General features: G+C 44.0%; 1 protein-coding gene across 6 annotated transcripts in view; it reads right to left on the bottom strand.

Annotated features, from left to right (window-relative positions):
• Window positions 1–12,945, bottom strand: part of CAMTA1 (calmodulin binding transcription activator 1) — an 868,926-nt gene that overhangs the window by 72,899 nt on the left and 783,082 nt on the right. The window contains exon 1 of one of the 6 annotated variants that reach the window (XM_038747479.1): window positions 9,750–9,767. The exons of the other annotated variants lie outside the window; for them this stretch is intronic. The gene's annotated coding sequence lies outside the window, so the exon portion shown is untranslated. Of the gene's footprint in view, window positions 1–9,749; window positions 9,768–12,945 lie in introns of those variants that run through there. 6 annotated transcript variants of the gene reach the window in all.

Here is a 12,945-nt window from a genome sequence, read left to right as displayed (position 1 = left end):
CATCTTGGCTATTAGAATACCTTAGGGTAATACGGAGTCAGTAAAAGGGGCTTTAGGAAGCATGCTGACTACCATTTTCCAGTGGCTAATAATGTATCATTCCTACAAAAGAATAAATTACAACTCTGGTAACCTGGAATGATAAAAAAAAAACACAATGTTGATTGCTGATCTTTGAAGCTCTACAAAGCTCCTTTCCAGTACTCTGTTTTTACAAAGAGAACTTCCCTGCATTAAACAACAGCAAAAAGCCCTGACGGATAGCAGTCATCCTGGCCAGGATGTAGCTCTTCAGTTTGCCATATGGGAAAATAATCCAGAGAACCGTTTCACTAAGAGAAATGCATACTTTAATCTTTACTGATTAATTTCAATAGGATAATAATAATAATAATAATAATTTTGGTATTTGTTAAGCACTTACTATGTGCAAAGCACTGTTCTAAGCTCTGGAGAGGATACAAGGTGATCAGGTTGTCCCATGTGGGGCTCACAATCTTAATCCCCATTTTGCAGATGAGGTAAGTGAGGCACAGAGAAGTTAAGTGACTTGCCCAAAATCACACAGCTGACAAGTGGCGGGGCAGGGATTTGAACCCATGACCTCTGACTCCAAAGCCCGTGCTCTTTCCACTGAGCCACACTGCTTCTCTACTTTCTGGAATCAAACAACCTTCCCCAAACCCCGATCTGGGAATTTAGCTATTAGTCGGTGTTCAATCAAAAAGTTAAATGAACTTTGTGGATTTTTCTAGTTCTATATGTTTTCTTAACGAGAAAAATTAGAGGTGCTGAAATGGGATATAAGCCAATTTATTTGAGCCTGTAATTTCTGGGTGGATGAAGTTGTAATTTAGTAAAACTGGCTAGCTGCAAAGACCAATCAATAACATGACAACAAAGCCCCAACATCAAAACTTAATCATAAACACCATGCTAGTATCCACTTTGTGTTCAAGTAATAATAACTGTGGTATTTATTAAGCTCTTACTATGTGCTAGGTAGTGTGTTAAGCACTGGAGTAGATACAAGCAAATCGGATTGGACACCATCCCTGTCCCATGTGGGGCTCAAGATGTCAGAAGACAAAAATAATAATGACATTTATTAAGCACTTACTATGTGCAAAGCACTGTTCTAAGTGCTGGGGAGGTTACAAGGTAATCAGGTTGTCCCATAGGGGGCTCACAGTCTTAATCCCCATTTTACAGATGAGGTAACTGAGGCACAGAGAAGTTAAGTGACTTACCCAAAGTCACACAGCTGACAATTGGCAGAGCCGGGATTTGAACCCATGACCTCTGACTCCAAAGCCTTTGCTCTTTCCACTGAGCCCCGCTACTGCTCCGAAGAATGGAGAAAGGTATACTGAACCTAATTCTTCTCCAGAAGAATGGAGAAAGGTATAATGAACCCAATTCTCCCTAGAGAAAGGTAAAATCCCAGCTGAAAGCGAGGCACAATTTTGGAAACTGGATAGAAAGTGGATAGGATTTTATAGTCTACTCCTATGTCAGACCTATTACTTATCTATTCCATTATTAGCCTTTTCTCTGCTAACATATTTCTTGACAAGTTCTTTTCATTTTTGCCTTCCTTATGTCTGCTGGCATACATTTTCCAAACCAAGTTAATTTCATTATTCTCTCTCATCTTCAGGACCTCTTGAATACCTTATCATTAGATTAGAAACTTCTCAAGGGCAGAGAGCTTATCTTTTAATTCTTTTTGATAATTCTCCAAGCATTCAGTTTAGCGCTCTGAACACAGTGAGTCTCTGATGGATGATGTTGATACTTCTGAATAAGACTTCTGATGCCTGCCAAATTTCAATAATTTACCACAACACCATTTCCATTTCATTAATGAAGATTTTTAAATATGTCTATTATTAATACAAATCTTTGCTCAACTCAAACAAGTATCCCCAAAGCAGATACTTACTTCTCCCCTCCAGTTGCAGTCTATAGACTACAGTTCAAGTCGAAAGAAATTCTCACATACCAAGCCGGGCTATAATTACCTCAGGTGCATGATGGCAGTTCTCGGGTTTGTGAAGAATATTCTTTGTTTATTTATTCTTAATATTCAAAGAAAAAACATTCTATATTCAAATAAATATTCAACTCAACGAGATAAGACAAAACCCTTCAAAAGTGAGAGAACACAGCACAAAGAACCGAGGGCCAGGAAAATGCACATTGTATGGAAATAACTATTCAGAGTGAGCAAAAGGATTTCTGGAAAACATATTTCCACTGCACCAGTTCTAGGACAGTGCCAAGTTTGATAGTTTTTAAATATGGTCTTTGTTGGGTTCCTTCTGCAAAGCCTGTGTATAACTGAAGGTGTATTTCAAAGAGTTGTTTTTATCAACTACCCCTTTTTATTCTAGAAAAGGTTCCTTTTAAAAAGATAGGGTATCAGCAAAACAAAGTAATGGCAAACGAGGACAGTTGCACCTTCTGAAAAATATTACACTTTCCAAGATTCACAACTGGAACAGTGACAACAAAGAAAACTACCAAGATGCTACCTAGAGGAGAAATAGGGTGCTCAAACATCTACATTCTGCATATTCCTGAAAACCAACTGGGTACTGAACTGAGCCTCAGCCACTATAATGAAATGTCCCTTACAAACATATTCCTGTATAGGAAAAAAAAGTCTCTTTGTATAGGCCCTACATTAATCCAAGACCAACTAGCCTGAACTTTTAGCCTTGCTCTCTAAATTCATCATTTTACCTGATTTGGCTTAAGTCAAGAGTCTTTTTTCTGTGAGTTACAGCTCTATACATTATATCCATATGTCCCCATATAACCAAGTACTAATGTAATGACAGATGTCACAGAGGTAAAGGGAATGCAGTACTAGCTTAAAGGAACCCCATACTGTTAGAAGTTACCTTGAAAGATAGAAACATATAGAAAAAACAGACACTGCATTCAGACACTCATTACTTCTTTGGTATGTCACTTCCTCACTCAATTTTAGTTAATATTCTCTTTCAAGAGAAATATCCACTTGAGATGCTATTTTCAGATTTAAAAAAAATCCAAATTAGACATTATGATCATCTGCGATTTCAAGACCCTTTTAACTCCAAAGGCTCCCTGCTTGCTCACAATGGTAGATGAATTTTTATTTGGAAAAGGAATGTCCTGCTAATAAATACATTTCCTGTCCAGGAAAGGAACTCCCCAAACTCAGGACTACTAAATCAGCAATACGCCTGAACGAATTTGCTAAACAGAACCAAATTCATCTCTTAAAATAAGGATTTTCCTCTTAAAAATACACCACGAAACTGTTATTGCTATAAACATATCCATTCATTCATCCATTCGGTCTATTTACTGAGTGCTTACCGTGTGCAGAGCACTGTACTAAGTGCTTGGAAAGTACAATTGAGCAATAGAGACAAACCCTGCCCATATGGCTGTCCACAAGGTTACCAGACAGTCCTCATTCCACATAACGGTTGTTGTGTGGGAAGAATCCGACTGATTCTATCAGAAGGTAAGAGAAAAGGGCTCATTTGTACAATACAAATCTCATTCTCTACTATATGACAAAATATATAATAATATATTTATAATATATGACAAAATTGACTTTTACGGCCTTCCTGGTGAGACAGGATGCATTCATCAAATACAACACAGGAGTCATTTCTTAACTTACAACCAGTTTGAGAGTATCTCCTGTACCAGCTTGTGAACTCCTTATTCTGAGTCCCTTCTTTAGAGTTAGAAGCGGAATTCATAAAACATAAAATAGAGGGAATACTTAAAGAGTGGGGGGGAGGGTTTCCAAAATGCCCCTTTTCCCTAGTGAAATGATCACTGAGGATGGTGATTTGCAACAGTATGTGAGCCCGCTGTTGGGTAGGGTCTGTCTCTATGTGTTGCCGACTTGTACTTCCCAAGCGCTTAGTAGAGTGCTCTGCACACAGTAAGCGCTCAATAAATACGATTGACTGATTGATTTCGGAACTAAGTTTTTGCTCCCGGACAAGCAAAGGAAAAAAATCCTCCAACAGTTCCGGTGGCATCAGAGCTGCCTCCACAGCACAACTGGGGAGTCCGAAAAACCAAGGAACACACCAGGGGAAAAAATTGACAGGAAACAACAAAAGAGAGCATTTAAACTTGAAACGGCGCAAAAGTGGTGTCTGCCCACTCAATAAACCTCAACCTCCTAAGGAAGTTCTCCCAAACATTCAATCGAGCCCAGAATAATACTAATGATGGTATTTGTTAAGTGCTATGTGCCCAGCACTGTTCTAAGCCCTGGGGTAGATCAGTTTGGACACAGTCCCTGTCTCACATGGGGCACACGCTCTTAATCCTCCTTTTATAGATGAGAGAAGGGACTTGCCCAACTCACACAGCTGAATGAGGTCACTGAAGCCCAGAGAAGTGAAGGGACTTGCCCAAAGTCACACAGCTGAATGAGGTCACCGAAGCCCAGAGAAGTGAAGGGACTGGACCAAAGTTACACAGCTGAATGAGGTAACTGAGGCCCAGGGCAGTGAAGTGACTTACCCAAGGTCACCCAGCAGACAAGTGGTGGAGCTGGGATTAGAGGGGCGGCATGGTTTAGTGGCAAAATCCCGAGTTTGGGAGTCACAGGTCGTGGGTTTTAATCCCAGCTCCGCCACTTGTCAGCTGTGTGACTCTGGGCCAGTCCTTTCACTTCTCTGGGCCTCAGTTGCCTCATCTGTCAAATGGGGATGAAGCCTGGGAGCCCCACGGGGGACAACCTGATTAACCAGTATCTCCCTCAACGCTTAGAACAGTGGTTGGCACAAAGTGAGCGCTTAACAAAGACCATCATCCAGCCAGGTCCTCCCAGGTGCCAGTGAGCCCGTAGTTGGGTAGAGACCATCTCTATCTGTTGCCGACTTGTACTTCCCAAGCGCTTAGTCCAGTGCTCTGAACTCAGTAAGCGCTCAATAAATACGATTGAATGAATGAACCTCGGCTCTTCCCAACCAAGTGGGCCAACTTCGGGGGACGGCTCTTGACCGGCGATGGACAACGAACTTGGGAGGCTTGGGGGGTCGATGCCGGCGGCAGCGGAGAGGGAGAGATGCCGGGGTATCCGGCGGGGCGGGTGGCTGGGGGTACCAGCCGGTGGGCGCGAGCACACACATTCATTCACTCAATTGTATTTATTGAGCACTTACTGTGTGCGGAGCACTGTCCTAAGCGCTTGGAAAGTACAATTCAGCAACAGAGATACTCCCTGCCCACATTCATTCATTCAATCATATTTACTGAGTGCTTACTGTGTGCAGAGCACTGTCCTAAGCGCTTGGAAAGTACAATTCAGCAACAGAGATACTCCCTGCCCACATTCATTCATTCAACCATATTTATTGAGCACTTAATGTGTGCAGAGCACTGTCCTAAGCGCTTGGGAAGTACAATTCAGCAATAGAGATACTCCCTGCCCACATTCATTCATTTAATTGTATTTACCGAGTGCTATGTGCAGAGCACTGTCCTAAGCGCTTGGGAAGTACAATTCAGCAATAGAGATACACCCTGCCCACATTCATTCATTCAATTGCCTTTACGTAGCGCTTACTATGTGCAGAGCACTGTCCTAAGCGCTTGGAAAGTACAATTCGGCAGCCGAGAGAGAGACCACCCCTGTCTACATTCATTCATTCAATTGTATTTATTGAGCGCTTACAGTGTGCACAGCACTGTCCTAGGCGCTTGGAAAGTACAATTCAGCAATAGAGACCACCCCTGCCCACATTCATTCATTAAATTGTATTTATTCAGCGCTTACTGTGTGCAGAGCACTGTACTAAGCGTTTGGGAAGTACAATTCAGCAATAAAGATACTCCCTGCCCACATTCACACATTCAATTGTATTTATTGACCGCTTACTATGTGCAGAGCACTGTCCTAAGCGCTTGGGAAGTACAATTCAGCAATAGAGATACTCCCTGCCCACATTCGTTCATTTAATTGCATGAATTGAGCGCTGTGTGAAGAGCACTGTCCTAAGCGCTAGGAAAGTACAATTCAGCAATAAAGAGAGATACTCCCTGCCCACATTCACACGTATTTATTGACCGCTTACTGTGTGCGGAGCACTGTCCTAAGCGCTTGGGAAGTACAATTCAGCAATAGAGATACTCCCTGCCCACATTCATTCATTTAATTGTATTTATTGAGCGCTGTGTGCAGAGCACTGTCCTAAGCGCTTGGAAAGTACAATTCAGCAATAGAGACCTCCCCTGCCCACATTCATTCATTCAATTGTATTTATGGAGCGCTTACTGTGTGCAGAGCACTGTACCAAGCTCTAGTTGTCCCCGAGGGTCTCTCAACCCTGACACACACACACACACAAAAGCACACAACGAGTCACACACACTCCACATCCCCCCTGCCCCCACCGCTTCACACAACACCCCACTGACACCCCACTCTAGTGCTCCACGTTCATTCATTCATTCAATCGTATTATTGAGCACTGACTGTGTGCAGAGCACTGTACTAAGCGCTTGGGAAGTCCAAGTCGGCAACATATAGAGATGATCCCTACCCAACACCGGGCTCCCCGTCTAGAAGGGGGAGACAGACAACAAAACAAAACATGCAGACAGGAGACAATACCATCAATATAAATATTAGAATTATAGATTCATTCACTCAATCACATTGATTGGGCGCTTCCTGTGTGCACAGCACTGGATTAAGCGCTTGGGAAGTTCAAGTTGGCAACATATAGAGACAACCCCTGCCCAACACTGGGCACCCAGTCTATAAAGGGGAGACAGACAACAAAACAAAACATGCAGACAGGAGACAATACCATCAATATAAATATGAGAATTATACACATTCATTCAATTGGATTGATTGAGCGCTTCCTATGTGCAGGGGACTGGACTAAGCGCTTGGGAAGTACAAGTCGGCAACATATAGAGACAACCCCTTCCCAACAACAGCCTCCCAGTCTAGAAGAGGGAGACAGACAACAAAACAAAACATGCAGACAGGACATGCAGACATGCCGACAAAACATGCAATCCAATTCAATCAATTGGATTGATTGAGCGCTTCCTATGTGCAGGGCACTGGACTAAGCGCTTGGGAAGTACAAGTCGGCAACACATAGAGACAGTCCCTGCCCAACAACAGGCTCCGTCTAGAAGGGGGAGACAGACAACAAAACTAAACATGTAGGCAGGCGTCAATACCATCAATATAAATTCATTCAATCGTATTTATTGAGCGCTTACTGTGTGCAGAGCACTGGACTAAGCGCTTGGGAAGTACAAGTTGGCAACACAGTCATAGAATTATAGATTCATTCAGTCATATTTACCGAGCGCTGATTGGGTGCAGAGCACTGGACTAAGCGCTTGGGAAGTACAAATTGGCAACATAGTCATAGAATTATAGATTCAGTCAGTCGTATTTACTGAGCGCTGATTGTGTGCAGGGCACTGGACTAAGCGCTTGGGAAGTACAAGTTGGCAACACACAGAGACAACCCCTGCCCAACAACGGGCTCACAGTCTAGAAAGGGGAGACAGACAACAAAACTAAACAGGCAGGCGTCAATACCATCAATATAAATAACAGAATTATACATTCATTCAGTCGTATTTATTGAGCACTGATTGTGTGCAGAGCACTGGACTAAGCGCTTGGGAAGTACAAGTCGGCAACAACGGGCTCACAGTCTAGAAGGGGGAGTCAGACAACAAAACAAAACATGCAGACAGGCGTCAATACCATCAATATAAATAACAGAATTATACATTCATTCAGTCGTATTTATTGAGCGCTGATTGTGTGCAGGGCACTGGCCTAAGCGCTTGGGAAGTACAAGTCGACAACAACCCCTGCCCAACAACGGACTCACAGTCTAGAAGGGGTAGCCAGACAACAAAACTAAACATGCAGGCAGGCGTCAATACCATCAATATAAATAAAAGAATTATAGATTCATTCAGTCGTATTTACTGAGCGCTAATTGTGTGCAGGGCACTGGCCTAAGCGCTTGGGAAGTACAACGGGCTCACAGTCTAGAAGGGGGAGACAAGAAAACTAAACATGCAGGCAGGCAACAATACCATCAATATAAATAACAGAATTATAGATCCATTCAGTCGTATTTACTGAGCGCTGATTGTGTGCAGAGCACTGGCCTAAGCGCTTGGGAAGTACAAGTCGGCAACAACGGGCTCACAGTCTAGAAGGGGGGAGCCAGACAACAAAACTAAGCATGCAGGCAGGCGTCAATACCATCAATATAAATAATAGAATTATACATTCATTCAGTCATCATCAATCGTATTTTTTGAGCGCTTACTGGGTGCAGAGCACTGGACTAAGCGCTTGGGAAGTCCAAGTTGGCAACATAGAGAGCCAACAGTCCCTCCCCAACAGTGGGCTCACAGTCTGAAAAGGGGGAGAGGGAGAACAAAACCAAACATACTAACAAAATAAAATAAACAGAATAGATAGGTACAAGTAAAATAAAAGTAATAAATCTGTACAAACATATATACAACTCAACATGCAGGCAGGCGTCAATACCATCAATATAATAGAATTATACATTCATTCAGTCGTATTTACTGAGCGCTGACTGTGTGCAGGGCACTGGCCTAAGCGCTTGGGAAGTACAAGTCGGCAACAACGGGCTCACAATCAACCAATCAATCGTATTTATTGAGCGCTTACTGGGTGCAGAGCACTGTACTAAGCGCTTGGGAAGTCCAAGTTGGCAACATAGAGAGCCAACAGTCCCTCCCCACCAGTGGGCTCACAGTCTGAAAAGGGGGAGACAGAGAACAGAACCATACTAACAAAATAAAACAAATAGACTAGATACGTACAAGTAAAATAGAGTAATAAATATGTACAAACAAAAAATAAACAGAATCGATATGTACAAGTAAAATAGAGAGTTATAAATCTGTACAAACATATATACAACTCAACATGCAGGCAGGCGTCAATACCATCAATATAATAGAATTATACATTCATTCAGTCGTATTTATTGAGCGCTTACTGTGTGCAAAGCACTGGACTAAGCGCTTGGGAAGTCCAAGTTGGCGACATATAGAGCCAACAGTCCCTCCCCAACAGTGGGCTCCCAGTCTGAAAAGGGGGAGACGGAGAACAGAACCAAACATACTAACAAAATAAATAGAATAGATATGTACAAGTAAAATACAGAGTAATAAATATGTACAAACAAAAAATAACCAGAATCGATATGTACAAGTAAAATAAACAGAGAGTAACAAATCTGTACAAACATATATACAACTCAACCTGCAGGCAGGCGTCAATCCCATCAATATAAATAATAGAATTATACATTCATTCAGTCGTATTTATTGAGCGCTTACTGTGTGCACAGCACTGGACTAAGCGCTTGGGAAGTCCAAGTTGGCGACATATAGAGCCAACAGTCCCTCCCCAACAGTGGGCTCCCAGTCTGAAAAGGGGGAGACGGAGAACAGAACCATACTAACAAAATAAAATGAATAGACTAGATATGTACAAGTAAAATAAAGAGTAATAAACATGTACAAACAAAAAATAAACAGAATCGATATGTACAAGTAAAATAAACAGAGAGCAATAAATCTGTACAAACATATATACAACTCAACATGCAGGCAGGCGTCAATCCCATCAATATAAATAATAGAATTATACATTCATTCAATCGTATTTATTGAGCGCTTACTGTGTGCAGGGCACGGGCTTGGGAAGTACAAGTCGGCAACAGAGAGAGACGGTTCCTATCCGGGAAAGGGCTCCAGGTTGACACAGCTGTCCAGGCCGGCCCCCACAATCAATCGTATTTATTGAGCGCTTACAGGGTGCAGAGCACTGTACTAAGCGCCCCCCACGCCCCCAGGCGGTGCCATCGCCTCCCCGCTCCCCCCGCCCCGTCCGTCCCGCTCACTTTCCGCCCCCCAGCCGCGGCCGCGCGCGCGCGCGCGGACCGGGCGCGCGCCCCCCACTCCGGCCCCTCTTTCTGGCTCTCGGCCGCGCGCGCCCGCGCGCGCCCGCACTCCCCGGGCTTCCGCTGCGGGCCAATGGCGGAGCGCGGCGGTGACCTCACCCGAACAAGCCACGCCCCCCGGGCGGGCCCGACCAATGGTAGAGCGTGACGTCACCGCCCCCTCCCGGGCAGGCGGAGAAAGGCGCGCCCCCCAGCCGCGGCCGGACAGCAAGGCGCGGGAGCGCGCGCCCCGGGGAGGGTGGGAAAATGATGATGATCAATCAGCAATCAATCAGTCGTATTTATTGAGCGCTTACTGTGTGCAGAGCACTGTACTATTAATCAATCGTATTTATTGAGCGCTTACTGTGTGCAGAGCACTGTACAATCTATCAATCGTATTTATTGAGCACTTACTGTGTGCAGAGCACTGGACTATCTATCAATCAATCAATCGTATTTACTGAGCGCTTACTGTGTGCAGAACACTGTACTATCAATCAATCAATCAAATGTACTGAGCGCTGTGTGCAGAGCACTGTACTATCAATCAATCAGTCGTATTTATTGAGCGCTTACTGTGTGCAGAGCACTGGACTATCTATCAATCAATCAATCGTATTTACTGAGCGCTTACTGTGTGCAGAGCACTGTACTATCAATCAGTCAATCAATCATAATTATTGAGCGCTTACTGTGTGCAGAGCACTGTACTAAGCGCCCCCCACACCCCCAGGCGGTGCCATCGCCTCCCTGATCCTCCCGCCCCGTCCGTCCCGCTCACTTTCCGCCCCCGTGCGCGGACCGGGCGCGCGCCCCCCACTCCGGCCCCTTTCTGGCTCTCGGCCGCGCGCCCCCGCGCGCCCCCGCGCGCCCGCACTCCCCGGGCTTCCGCGGCGGGCCAATGGCGGAGCGCGGCGGTGACCTCACCCGGCTAGGCCACGCCCCCCGGGCGGTCCCGACCAATGGGAGAGCGTGACGTCACCGCCCCCCGGGCCGGCGGAGAAAGGCGCGCCCCCAAGCCCCGGCCGGACTGCGCGGCGCGGGAGCGCGCTCCCCGGGGAGGGCGGGAAGATCCCTCCCGGGATGATGATGATCATCAATCAGTCAATCAATCGTATTTATTGAGCGCTCACTGTGTGCAGAGCACTGTACTATCAATCAATCAATCGTATTTACTGAGTGCTTACTGTGTGCAGAGCACTGTACTATCAATCAATCAGTCGTATTTATTGAGCACTTACTGTGTGCAGAGCAGTGGACTATCAATCAATCGTATTTATTGAGCGCTTACTGTGTGCAGAGCACTGGACTATTAATCAATCAATCGTATTGAGCACTTACTGTGTGCAGAGCACTGGACTATCAATCAATCCATCAATCAATCAATCGTATTTATTGAGCGCTTACTGTGTGCAGAGCACTGGACTATCAATCAATCAGTCGTATTTATTGAGCGCTTACTGTGGGCAGAGCACTGTACTATCAATCAATCAATCAAATTTACTGAGCGCTGTGTGCAGAGCACTGTACTATCAATCAATCAATCAATCGTATTTATTGAGCGCTTACTGTGTGAGAGCACTGGAATATCAATCAATCAGTCGTATTTATTGAGCACTTACTGTGTGCAGAGCACTGTACTATCAATCAATCAATCGTATTTACTGAGCGCTTACTGTGTGCAGAGCACTGTACTATCAATCAATCAATCAATCGTATTTATTGAGTGCTTACTGTGTGCAGAGCACTGGACTAAGCGCTTGGGCAGTACAAGTCAACACATAGCGACAGTCCCTACCCAACAGCAGGCTCACAGTCTAGAAGGGGGAGACGGAGAACAAAACCAAACATACTAACAAAATAAAATTAATAGAATAGATATGTACAAAGTCAGATAAATAAATAAATAAATAAATAGAGTAATAAGTATGTACATACATATGTACATATATTGGGAAGTACAAGTTGGCAACATAGAGAGACAGTCCCTACCCAACAGTGGGCTCACGGGCTAGATGATGATGGCATTTGTTAAGCGCTTACTATGTGCAAAGCACTGTTCTAATAATAATAATAATAATAATAATAATAATAATGATGGCATTTGTTAATCAATCAATCAATCGTATTTATTGAGCGCTTACTGTGTGCAGAGCACTGGACTAAGCGCTTGGGAAGGACAAGTTGGCAACATATAGAGACAGTCCCTACCCAACAGTGGGCTCACAGTCTAGAGGATGATGCTGATGGCATTTGTTAAGCGCTTACTATGTGCAAAGCACTGTTCTAATAATAAAAATAATAATGATGGCATTTGTTAATCAATCAATCAATCAATCGTATTTATTGAGCGCTTACTGTGTGCAGAGCACTGTACTAACCGCTTGGGAAGTACAAGTTGGCAACATAGAGAGACAGTCCCTACCCAACAGTGGGCTCACAGTCTAGATGATGATGATGATGATGGCATTTGTTAAGCGCTTACTATGTGCAAAGCACTGTTCTAATAATAATGATAATAATGATGATGGCATTTGTTAATCAATCAATCAATCAATCGTATTTATTGAGGGCTTACTGTGTGCAGAGCACTGTACTAAGCGCTTGGGAAGTACAAGTTGGCAACACAGAGAGACAGTCCCTACCCAACAGTGGGCTCACAGTCTAGAGGATGATGCTGATGGCATTTGTTAAACGCTTACTATGTGCAAAGCACTGTTCTAATAATAATAATAATAATAATGATGGCATTTGTTAATCAATCAATCAATCAATTGATTGTATTTATTGAGTGCTTACTGTGTGCAGAGCACTGTACTAAGCGCTTGGGAAGTACAAGTTGGCAACACAGAGAGACAGTCCCTACCCAACAGTGGGCTCACAGTCTAGAGGATGATGCTGATGGCATTTGTTAAACGCTTACTATGTGCAA

This window comes from Tachyglossus aculeatus, chromosome 5 (assembly GCF_015852505.1).
Source record: "Tachyglossus aculeatus isolate mTacAcu1 chromosome 5, mTacAcu1.pri, whole genome shotgun sequence".
Lineage (NCBI taxonomy): Eukaryota > Metazoa > Chordata > Mammalia > Monotremata > Tachyglossidae > Tachyglossus > Tachyglossus aculeatus.
Note: the sequence above shows the minus strand (reverse complement) of the source record. Positions and strands in the feature narration are given on the sequence as shown.